At 49.9% G+C, this 11,863-nt stretch overlaps 1 long non-coding RNA gene across 1 annotated transcript; it reads left to right on the top strand.

The window, feature by feature from the left end:
- Positions 1-5,823: 5,823 nt before the first annotated feature.
- Positions 5,824-10,905, top strand: LOC122475882. The gene is made up of 4 exons (XR_006295340.1): positions 5,824-6,331; positions 6,557-7,120; positions 7,751-7,821; positions 10,008-10,905. It is a non-coding gene; the product is annotated as an uncharacterized LOC122475882 (long non-coding RNA).
- Positions 10,906-11,863: the final 958 nt, after the last annotated feature.

Below are 11,863 nucleotides of genomic sequence, written 5' to 3'. Positions count from 1 at the left end.
GGAGCTGGGAACACGTGCACACGGACTCCAGCACACCCGCGAAGGTGAGCCCATCACCACAGCTTGGCCTCTGGTCTTGTCCAAATCCTGACATTTCTGGGGGGTGAGGAGATCAGATAGTAGTTTTTTAGGGTGTAATGATATCCATTGTTGAATATTAAGACTTACAAACTAGGGGCGTCTGGGGGGCTCCGTCGGTTGGGCATCCGACTTTGGCTCAGGTCACAATCTCATGGTTTGTGAGTTCGGGCCCCACGGTGGGTGAGCTCAAGCCCCCTCTGGGCTCCGCGCTCTCTCTTTCTGCACCTCGCTCACCCGTGCGTGCTCTCTCTCAAAAATAAACAAACAAATAAACACGTAAATAAATAAATAAATAAATACAATTAAAAAAAAAGAACTACAAACAATAAGGGCACCTGGGTGACTCAGTCAGGTAAGCAGCTGACTCTTGATCTCAGCTCAGGTCACGATCTCATGGTTGGTGAGATCGAGCCCCGCGTCGGGCTCTGTCCCAACAGAGCAGACCCTGCTTGGGATTCTCTCTCTCTCCCTCTCTCTCTCTCTCTCTCTGCCCCTTTCCTGCTCCTGCTCTCTCTCTCAAAATAAATAAGTTAATTAAAAAAAAAGGAACTGCCAGAAAAGTTTCTTTAGTGAACAAAAAAGGAGTTACAAACTGTAGCTTCTATTCAAAAATGCAAATTTAAAAATATGGAGGGGTTTTCCACACTGTGGAGGATAGGATAAGGGTTTCTGGCCTCAAAATTATGAGAAACTAAAAACAAACTGGGTTCATAGCACCGTTAATAGGTGGAGGTCAACACTGCTTTCGTCTAAGGGCCATGTACTCAGACTGGCAGGCTTAGCGGGGCACATCGTATTATTCCCATTCTGTACAGGACAACTTGTAGGTGTTCACACAGGTGCTGGCTGAATACTATATTCGCTGGAGGCAGGTGGATTGTCACACAGACCATAGGCAGACCCTCAAAGGAAATATCCGGAAACTGGTTTTCACAGCCCCTGAAAACCTTCCTCCATGAAGGGCTGTAGAAGGATCAAGAAAAAAGAGAGGGGGCTTTGGGAGGAAAGTTACGATTGTACCGCCCTCCCTGGGGCGGGCTATTAGCTCCTTATCATCACATCTTGCAAGAGAAGATCTACTCGGACACCTGCATCTGGGGACCTGCTCAGAAAGCTCCAGTGGCCTTAGCGGTGGGAAGAGGCAGAGAAAGAGAAAGTAGGCGCTGCATTTGAGAAAGACGTGCACCCCACGGAGCGCAGGGTCCAGCCTGCGTGGGCCCAGGAGGGAGACGGCAGGCCGGGAGACATTCTAAATTCGATCCAACGGTTGGCCTGAGAGGTGAGGGGATGAGGGAAACGTAGGAGGGAGGTTCTGTGTGGGGAGAGCAGCCCACAGCCGAGGATGGCATCGGGAGCCTAAATGCTCCTTTTTGGCATTGGAGCCAAAACCAAGCAAACAGACAGACCCAGGAAGGAGAGTCCCTTCAACTGTCTCGCCACGTCCTTAGAGGGCCTGTTAAGAGCCTGCCATCCGCTGACCTCTGCTCCTTCCGGGCGCCCTGGGCTCAGGAAGTGCTGGGAAGCCCCACTTTGGGGTGACTATTACAACGTTGACATGCTGGATACTTGGCCCAGACACCCAGTTTCTGAAACAAGACTGTGTTTTGTGATCCGAACGTCGATCCGCGGAATGATCTCATACCTCGGAGGGAGCAGAGACTTTCTGGAACTCATGCGAGTTTTCACGTGAGGGCAGGAAAGAGCTTCCCCTGGGGAATCCATGTCGAAGGAGCAGCAGGGGACAAGAAGAGGGACAAGAAGAGGGGAGCTGGTGGACCGGGGATTCGGTGGTTAATGGGAGCGGCGGGGACCAGCCCACTGTGCTGAGTTCCGCGGGGCGGGCCCGTGGCAGCCCAGGCGTCTGGCAGGAGTGGGGACCAGCCCCAGCCGTGGGAGGGGTTCCTTCAACCCACTCTGAACCGTGGTGAAGGCCTGGCTTAAAAATGCAACTTTTAATAAGATGATGCATTTCCAGACAGAGTTATCGCCCGAGTCAAAATTCCCTGGGACAGATCCCACTCCCATCCTGAGTCTGTGCGAGTCTTCTTGCGGCCCCTTCCCCAGACTCACAAAGGGTGAGGACTGAGCACACACCCTCCCTCGTCCCCCCTCCCAGCCCAGCCTCCCCGAGAGGCCAACGGTGGGGGGTGGGGGTGGGGGAAGAGGGCAATCTTCCCCACTAACCAAATTTCGTCCTGTGACGTTTCAGAGGCAGAGTGAGACACAGCCCTCCTCGCAGGCAGACACCGGCTCCCGTTTGGGGAATCTGCCCCCCGAGACACGTGTCCAGCTCCTTAGGGAAAGAGTCGTGATAAAAGGTATTAATAGGAAGCCGAATTAACGGGGACCGTCCTTAAACATTCTGCCAGGGCGGCGGCCGCAGAGATGTCTGCAGCACAGGCTGGAGTTTTTGCTTCGCTCCAGGCAGTGGGGTGTTTGCACAGTGTGTGTGTGTGTGTGTGTGTGTGTGGCTCTTCTGTGAGCTGCCACCTCGGCCACCCCGGGGCTGCAGCTGGTGTTGATGGCACAGAAGCGCTGAGTCACTGGCTGTTCAGCGGCCCTTACATCACGTTCCATTGTCCTTTCTTCCTTTCTAGGCTTTTAAGGGCTCTTTCTGTGTTTTTGTTTTGTTCTGTGTTTGCCCCAAGCTTATCCCCGCTTGGAAATCTGGGGTGTCAAAACTGAGAGGCGCCCGGCTTGTGAACAAAGCCCCGGGCAGAGAGGGGCAGCGCCGCCCCCACCCCCACCCCCCCATGCTGAGAACCACCCAGCACCGGGATCCGCACTCCCAGGCGCCCGGAGGCGGGAGCGGCAGGTGCCTCGGGTGGGCTCTCCCTGCTGCTCGGGTTTGAACTGGAGCTGATGAGTTTCACAGTCTCTTTTTATGTTGTTCTTCAGGCCCCGTTTTAGCATCAGCGTAACAGGTGGTGCTGGTTATCGTGTGACATAAATTCTTGGAGAGCTAGCCTCTGCAGAGGGCCATGCAGATTTGTCTAAAGGACTGTTTTGACCCAACGAGCTCGTTGCTTTATTGGGAGAAAAAAAAAAAAAGGTTTGGTTATAAAAATACGTATTCATTATGGGAAAGTTGGGGGCATACACAGAAAAGCTTACGGGATAAAATAAAAAGGATCCAGAATCCATCACCGGAAAATGATCACTGTGAACATTTTGATGGGCAATTTTCTAACATTTTCCCTACGTATCAATGGATATCCACATACATTTTACATAATTGGGCCCACATTGTACATTTTATGTAAACTGAAAAATATCATGGGGTGCCTGGGTGGTTCAGCCGGTTCGGCTCAGGTCATGATCTCGCGGTCTGTGGGTTCGAGCCCCGCGTCGGGCTCTGTGCTGACAGCTCAGAGCCTGGAGCCTGCTTCGGATTCTGTGTCTCCCTCTCTCTCTCTGCTCCTCCCCTGCTCGTGCTCTGTCTCTGTCTCTCTCTCTCTCTCTCTCAAAAATAAATAAATAAACACTAGAAGAATTTTAAACTGAAAAGTATTCTATGAATATACTTTTAGCCATTAAACCATATTCTAGAAGGGCTACAAATTGGTGCAGTATAAGCAACAAGGGACGGTTAGATCTTTAACTTTTTCTTTTTTTAATGTTTACTTTATTATTTTTGAGAGACAGAGACTGAGCATAAGCGGGGAAGGGACAGAGCGCCAAAGGGAGACACAGAATCTGAAACAGGCTCCAGGCCCTGAGCTGTCAGCACAGAGCCCAACGCGGGGCTTGAACTCGGGAACGGGGAGAGCCAAAGTCAGACGTTTAACCGACTGAGCCCCCCAGGCGCCCCTCTTTAACTATTTTCTTTGCAGTCGCTTCATTTCTAGTTCTGGGATCCTTTTCTTTCCAAGATAGCCTCACCTATAAATCTCACCTCTGCAGCGTTGCTGAAGCATTTTCTTGGGTAACCATCTTTTCTCTCCTGCCTTGTGAGCAACCCCTAATGCGCATCTAGACACGTCAGGGATTCTCAAGCGTGAGGGTCCGTCAGAACGAGCTGGAAGGCTCAGAAGAGGGTGCTTCATCCCCAGAGTTTCAGACTCATTAGGGCTGGCCGTGTGGGGGACAAGTTTCCCAGTAAGGCGGCCTATGCCTGTCCACCACAGAGACCACCGATGTGGGGGATGGACGGACAATTTCATTACTCCAACTCTCCTCCCAGCATTCGTGGTTCCTTGTGCGTTTCCCTTAGCGCCTTTATCTTGTGTCTAGAGCCCTTGCCTTTAACCACTACCTGTGCTGTCCCCTTATGGTGTCACCTATGCATGCAGAGGACAGAAACAGTTCCTTTTCTTTTTTTTTTAAATTATTTTTTTATGTTTATTTATGTTGAGGGAGAGCTTGAGCTGGAGAGAAGCAGAGAGAGGGGGAGAGAGAGAGAATCCCAAGCAGGCTTCGTGCTGTCAGCGCAGAGCCCTATGCGGGGCTCGAAGCTGTGAACTGTGAGATCATGACCTGGACTGAAACCAAGAGTCGCGTGCTTAACCAACTGAGTCACTCAGGCGCCCCCACAAACAGTTTCTTAATGGAGAATTGGAACCAAAGGGTTTGGCGAGCTCCCCCCCCCCCCCCCGCCGCCACCAGTACCCGAGAGTGGAAGCCGGAGTGATTTGTCCCTCGTCATCACCACATCACGTTCTCCTAAAAAGCTGGCTCAGAAGGAAATGCACAGATGCCCAGACTATTTGTTAGAGGAAATGACACTTCATCCTCTCCCAACATCTGGGAATTCCTCAAAGACAGTCAGTCCCCATAATAGTGCAGGCTCCCCAGAAGCCTGTGTCTTCTTTCCCCGGGGGGACGTGGGGGGCAACCAAAGAGAACACAGTCTATTTTTGGTGTCAGCCCGAGGGGACGCCTGAGGAGGGGAACAGGTCACCAGCACCACTGTTCTGTTCTGCGAACCAGCTACACGCTTCCTTCCTGTCCAGCCCCGAGCAACAGTCTCTTAAGTTTCGAATCGCCCGTGGGAAGCTGAAAAGAATTAAAAACGCCACCGTGGGCCAGAATGGCTAGACACGAGGGCAGACGGACCGACGACGTGGGGAGTCGAGATGTGGCAGGACTCTGGGCTGGGGGTGCAGCAAAGGAGGACAGAGCCGGGTGACACACGTGATGACTCAGAGGGACCCAGAGGCATCTGGCTGTCCCTTGGCTGGGAAATGCCAGTAATTTTTTGGCCCTAAGGCATCTTCTGGGACAAAAAGCAACAGGCAGAAAGACTAGGATGGGCGTGAGCGGGACGCCTGACTTCCCCAGGTTAACTGATTTCACGCAGGTGAGGACAAGCAAAGCCTTGAACTCAACAGAGAGACGAGGGGTGGGTGTCTCGGGAGCGACGGACCCCTATTCAGCATCAAGACCTGGGAGCCACCTTTTTTTTTTTTTTTTTAATGTTTTTATGTATTTTTGTGAGAGAGACAGAGTGTGAGCCGGGGAGGGGCAGAGAGAGGGAGACACAGAATCTGAAGCAGGCTCCGGGCCCCGAGCCGTCAGCACAGAGCCCGACGCGGGGCTCGAACTCACGAACCGCAAGATCATGGCCCGAGCGGAAGTCGGACGCTTAACCGACTGGGCCACCCAGGCACCCCGACCTTGGAGCAACCCTAAGTCGAGGTCTGAGAGAGGCAAATCCTGTTCTCATTAAATGAGCACAGGCCTGGGGGTGGGGGGCGGGTGGCCGAGGCGGGGTGGGGTGGGGAGGGCACCCCTGCCACCAGATCTAAGGGCGTTTGTTGGGCCAAGCCCTTGTTTCGTCCCAGCCAGGCCACTCAGGTGAAAGCATCCTGGGAATTTGGCCTGCCAACACAAAGAGCATTTCCTTGTGTGGGTTTCCTGTTTAGGTCTGCGTAGAAACCCGGCGGATCGCGTGGCCTCGTAAATCCCCCAGACATTACTGATGTAGATGCTTTGGCCGGCTGCCATGGGAAAATCGCACACAAATAGAAGAAGGGCGGGGGGAGCACATTCACTCTCGAATTCTGGTGGGTTCTGGGCTCCGTGTGTTTGGATCTGTAAACGGAGGGGGTTGGGCTCGCCACGATGATCATTTAAGGTCCCTCACAGCTTGGACTTTCTCAGATTCCACTTCCCTCCGGAGGGCCGCGCGGAGCTCTCCCTGTCCGGCTCAGGGACGGGGGTCTGCGGAAACAGAAGCAGGGGGAAGATCTCCGGCTGAAAATCCGGAAGCTTCTCCAGCATATCCTATGGGCTCCTTCACAGAAAGAAGGTACTTTTGAACCCTGGTAATTCCCAGACTTTCCTAAACACTTAGGTTTGTCCCCCAAAAGACAGACACCGAGCTCAGGAGCATCACGGGGGTCTCGCAGCCGGGTTTTTGGCACAAAGCAAGTTCACAGGGCAGACCCCAAGGTGGTACACAGAGTGTGTGTTAGGAGACATCACACGCTTTTAAGCTTTTTAAAGCTTTTTAAAAACTTCTTGTTCTCCTCAGTTTCTGCATCTGTCCAATGGGCATTCAGACTCGTTGGCTTAATGGAAGAAGCCGTGTTTGCATTCCTCTTCTGAGGCCGAACCCCCAGATGCTCTGGCAGATTCCACGTGGAGTCTGACCAGACATGAGTACGGCTGGGAAAGGGACCGGGCAGGCACAGGATTTCTGCCCGAAGGTTCTCCTGTCCACCGTGCTGGGTCCCAGTGAGGATGTCCTGCTTTTCTTGTACTTCTGTGTGTTTCTGTTTCCTCCTTTGTCCTAGTGAGCGTTATTTAAAAAAAAAAAATTCTTTTTGGTCATATGGAACTGTCCTTTTTTAGGGGAGGGGGAAAGTACTAAAATGATACTGAGTAACAGGAAGTTAATCTCCTTAGTCCGGTAATGCAGGCTTCTAGTAAGTTAATTGGATTTTCTACCTAAACGTGGATAAAGTCATTTACGCAGCAACATTTCTCCAGATGAGATCGCTCGCTTGGAATGCAGCGTGGCTCTGGTCTTCGGGCTCTCGGGCATGAATTGTGACGCTTGTCTGTAAACCTCGTTCCCTTGGACACGTCCTTACAGGTAAATAAATCAGCAAAGGAACGATTAGTTCCTAGGCCCCGTCCTGCTATTTATTTTCCAAATTCCACTTTTATATATCTGAGATATATTCTCCTTTCCCCCTACTGACTCTGAATGCGTAATCCACTGATGATGTGGGAGGAAGGTAAAATGATCTGAGGGTCTAAGTTTTCTGGGTCAGCGCTCCCCAGAACACTGGTCCAGAGAAAAAGACTTTCAAAGGGGATTTCTATGCTCAGGATGCTGGGACAATGCTCTCGATGTCTTTGAGAGTCACAGGGCGCTCTGATGTGTTGAGAGCTCTGAGGGTTCACGCAATAAAGAAACGTGTTCAACTTTAACTCAGTATTTCCCAAACTTTTCTGATCAAGAAAAACTCTTTTAAGGGGCGCCTGGGTGGCTCAGTCGGGTGAGCATCCGACTTGGGCTCAGGTGGCGATCTCATGGTTTGTGAGTTCGAGCCCCGCGTGGGGCTCTGTGCGGAGACAGCTCGGAGCCTGGAGCTGCTTCGGATTCTGTGTCTCCCTCTCTCTCTGCCCCACCCCCGCTCACGCTCTGTCTCTCTCTCTCTCAAAAATAAATAAACATTTTAAAAATTTAAGAAAACCTCTTTTTGTATTATATCTACAGGAGCTGATAACGAATGAAGGAATCAGTGTTTCACGGGACACATTTTGGGAAATGCTCCTTTCAGCCAAAAGGTAGTATTTAGTGTCTTTTGTTTAGCACCTGGGGATATTCGAGAGACAGATATCAGCATGTAATGGAAATATTTCTGGCCTTTCCAGAATTTTAGCAGGCAAGAGACCAGGATGAGCGTAGCTACGGAGAGGTTTTCATGGTAAACATATTAGAAAGAAACACACCGAAATTTCATTTAGTGGCTATTGGTGGCTGGTAGGAGGAGAGGCGATTTTTTTCTTCTTTTTTTCTTCTCGCCCGTATCTTCCACAATGAGCACGAATTACTTCTGTATTGGGGGCGAGAAACAAAGTACACTTTACTTCTTTCTTTTTGGAAGTTCATTCATTTATTTTGAGGGAGGGGGGAAGGACAGAGAGAGAGGGAGAGACAATCCCAACCAGGATCCACGCCCGGTGCAGAGCCTGACGGGGAGCCTGATCTCACAACCATGAGATCAACCTGAGCCAAGATCAAGAGTCGGACGCTCAACTGACTGAGTCACCCAGGCGCCCCTAAACTTTATCTTTCAAAGAAGAATTAATATCCAAGTTTCTTTGCGTTCGTTCTTAATGAACACAACTACCTGTCAGCAGAGAAGCCAACAGATACATCTCCTCCTTCCGGTTACTTCTCCCAGTGTCCTTGGGGTCCCATAGCCCTTGTCTGCCAGGCTCTGGGGTCTGTCCTTGGAGTATATACAGCCCCTTCAGATTTGCGAGAAAGTTAAACAGTTCACACTTGGTGGGAGAGTCAACCTGAAAACAGGAACCGGCCCCATCAAGCCCACCATCCTAAGTTGTTACAGGGTCACATGTCCATGAAGGAAGGGTTGGCATGCCAGTTGAGATTCTTGGTTGTAACCAATGAAGATCTCTTCTGGTTGACCTGAGCAGGAGGCAAATTTACTGGAAGACTACTGTGCAGTGTGCAGAATCAGTGAGAGGGCTAGAGAACCAGGTGATGGGAAATGAATGAGATCACGGGAGGCAAGGCACAGCCAAGGTCTTCACACAGGATGGTCTGCTTAGGATCCTGTCACTGGTGTTGTCATTGCTGGACACCAGTTTGGGGCTCGGTCACCCCAAACACCTATCATCATGCTGCTGGACACAAATCCACCACATCATGTCCCCAAAGGGGTCCTCTGATTGGCTGAGCCCAGGATGGTTCCCTAGTTGCTGGGGCAAAGATAGAAACTCTGCCCTCTTTGGCTTCTAAAGTAGGGAGAGGAGACCCACCTCCTCTCTGCTTTGGCGTTCCCCCCCAAATGGGAAGGTTGTTTAAAGGTTGGGTAGCCAGGATGACCAACATGCATGACATTTAGGTATTCTGTAAAGGGGCTGCTAGGAGCTTGGAGAGACAGGCCAGATCGGGCCAGCCATGTTCAGAAGTGAACTCACCCCCCTGGTGTTGTGTAATGAATGCGTGGTCTTCTTTCAACCGGATTCCTAAGATGGGCAAGCTTCCACCAAATCTCTCGATCACTGCCCCTCAAGAAGAACTGACCTCCCAATAAAAACCACACTGAATAATAAAATAAGAATTACCATTTTCCAGAAGAACCAGAAGGCAAATGCAGACTCCCATCTGATGGCAAGGCTAGTTGTGTGCTCCTCCGTTGGGCCACGTGGATCGTCCGTAGGGGGCTGACCCTAAGAAATGAAGGAATAATAAAGCATTGGAAGGATTGCTTTTTTTCTCTGAAGAACGTACAGGTTAGGGAAGCTGATTAAATAGGTTGATATGACCTTGGAGAAGAGCCCTATAGGTGCAGGGAATGGGAAAGGAGTGGACAATGTGAACGTGGGTCTTTCATTGACTTCCTCATTTGGGGATAGCTCTTTCTGCGTGCAAGCTTCCAAACATGGGGGTCGAGTCCAGAGACCGAAAGACGAGGTCCAGGGAGAGAGTCAAGGTGGTCATGGCTGCTGTCAGATTCTTGGATGGCAGGCACAGCCTCAAACCCCGGCCATATAGGCAGAAACTGCTCGGCTTCATCACGGCACAGTTTGGAATCTAAGGAGTGTTAATTGGAAAGCAGTGATTAAAAAATGAGAAAAATCTCTTTGTTCTGGAACTAATACGGATATGTTCATCTCAGAGTAAGGGAGGTATAGTGTGAGAGCCTCAGGTAGTTGACTTTACGTAGAAAGTGTATATTATTATGATTTTCCACAGTGAATTTCTTCTCTTTTGCTTCTAGAGTGTCCGGACCCTTGCACAGTTTCCATTGCTGATGGGACCTTCTGAGCACTGTCAACATACCCACAGAGAAGGGGTTTCCAACTCACGTAATCACACTCTCCAGTCAGATGTGGAACAAGAAAATACTTCCCAGAAATGCAAAGAAGAAAACAAACCAAGTTCATTGCCTTGGGTAACATGAGTTCTTGCCCATTTGAAATGGGATCTTAATCTTCCTAGAAGATCTCTTTCTAGATTTCTTCTAGAAAGAGAGGACACGCCATACCTTAGACAGTGTAGTTACGGGCAGGTGCTCTATCACCTGGTACTGAGTCCCACTGCCATTTACAAGATTTAACAATCAGTTGTAAGAACATCTAACGTGAAGAAATGTTTAAGAACTCAAGGGGTCTCTTGGGATTGGAGGTCCATCCATTCCTGGAAAGGTTGAGATAAGTCACGTGATGCCTTTTCTGTAACCCCAACATTTCTCCAAGGAAATCTTTGAAGTAAAAAGTTCACAAAAGAGTAGACTGAGGACTGCAGCGGAGACAGTGGGCGGGGGGATGTTCCATGGTTCCCTTCACTGTAGAGGCTGTTGGGAACAGGGGTTCAGTAAAGCAGACTGGAATTTCCAGGATCTGGTGCACGGATAATGTTCTTTCACCTTTGGATGTGTCCTTAGGTGACTGGACAGTGAGTAGCAGGTCTCAAAGAAGAGTCTGATATAGCATCTGCCCTAGACCAGGAAGGATGGGGCCAGGGCCCAGGAAACGGGTCTAGGCCCAGAGCGAACATCTTTGTCCTCAGTTCTGTTAAAAGATGGTGTCGGGGCGCCTGGGTGGCTCAGTCAATTGGGCATCCGCCTTTGGTTCCGGTCATGATCTTGCAGTTTGTGAGTTTTGGCCCCATGTTGGGCTCTGTGCTGACAGCTCAGAGCCTGGAGCCTGCTTCGGATTCTCTGTCTCCTCCTCTCTCTGCCCCTCCCATGTTCATGCTCTGTCCCTGTCTCTCAATAATAATAAATAAACGTTAAAAAAAATAATCCAGTGAAGAAATGGGCAAAAGACATGAATAGACACTTCTCCAAAGAAGACATCCAGATGGCCAACCGACACATGAAAAAATGCTCAATGTCACTCATCATCAGGGAAATACAGATCAAAACCACGATGAGATACCACCTGACACCTGTCAGAATGGCTAACATGAACAACTCAGGCAACAGCAGATGTTGGTGAGGATGTGGAGAAAGAAGATCTCTTTTGCATTGTTGGTGGGAATGCAAACTGGTGCAGCCATTCTGGAAAAAAGTACGGAGGTTCCTCAAAAATTAAAAATAGAACTACCCTACGACCCAGCAATTGCACTACTATTTATCCAAGGGATACAGGTGTGCTATTTCAAAGGGGCACATGCACCCCAATGTTTATAGCAGCACTATTGACAAGAGCCAAAGTCTGGAAAGAGCCCAAATGTCCATCAATGGATGAATGGATAAAGAAGATGTGGTGTGTGTATATATATATATACACACACACACACACACACACACACACAATGGAGTATTACTCGGCAACCAAAAAGAATGAAATCTTGCCATTTGCAACTACGTAGATGGAACTGGAGGGTATTATGCTACGCGAAATTAGTCAGAGAAAGACAAATATCATATGACTTCACTCATATGAGGACTTTAAGACACAGAACAGATGAACACAAGGGAAGGGAAGCAAAAACCATATAAAAACAGGGAGGGGGACAAAGCATAAGAGACTCTTAAATACGGAGAACAAATAGAGGGTTACGGGAGGGGTTGTGAGAGGCGGAATGGGCTCAATGGGTCGGGGCATTAAGGAATCTATTCCTGAAATC

The sequence above is a fragment of the Prionailurus bengalensis genome, chromosome E4, assembly GCF_016509475.1.
Source record: "Prionailurus bengalensis isolate Pbe53 chromosome E4, Fcat_Pben_1.1_paternal_pri, whole genome shotgun sequence".
NCBI classification, from domain to species: domain Eukaryota; kingdom Metazoa; phylum Chordata; class Mammalia; order Carnivora; family Felidae; genus Prionailurus; species Prionailurus bengalensis.
The sequence above is the reverse complement of the archived record's forward strand: the minus strand, read 5'-3'. Positions and strand labels throughout refer to the sequence as shown.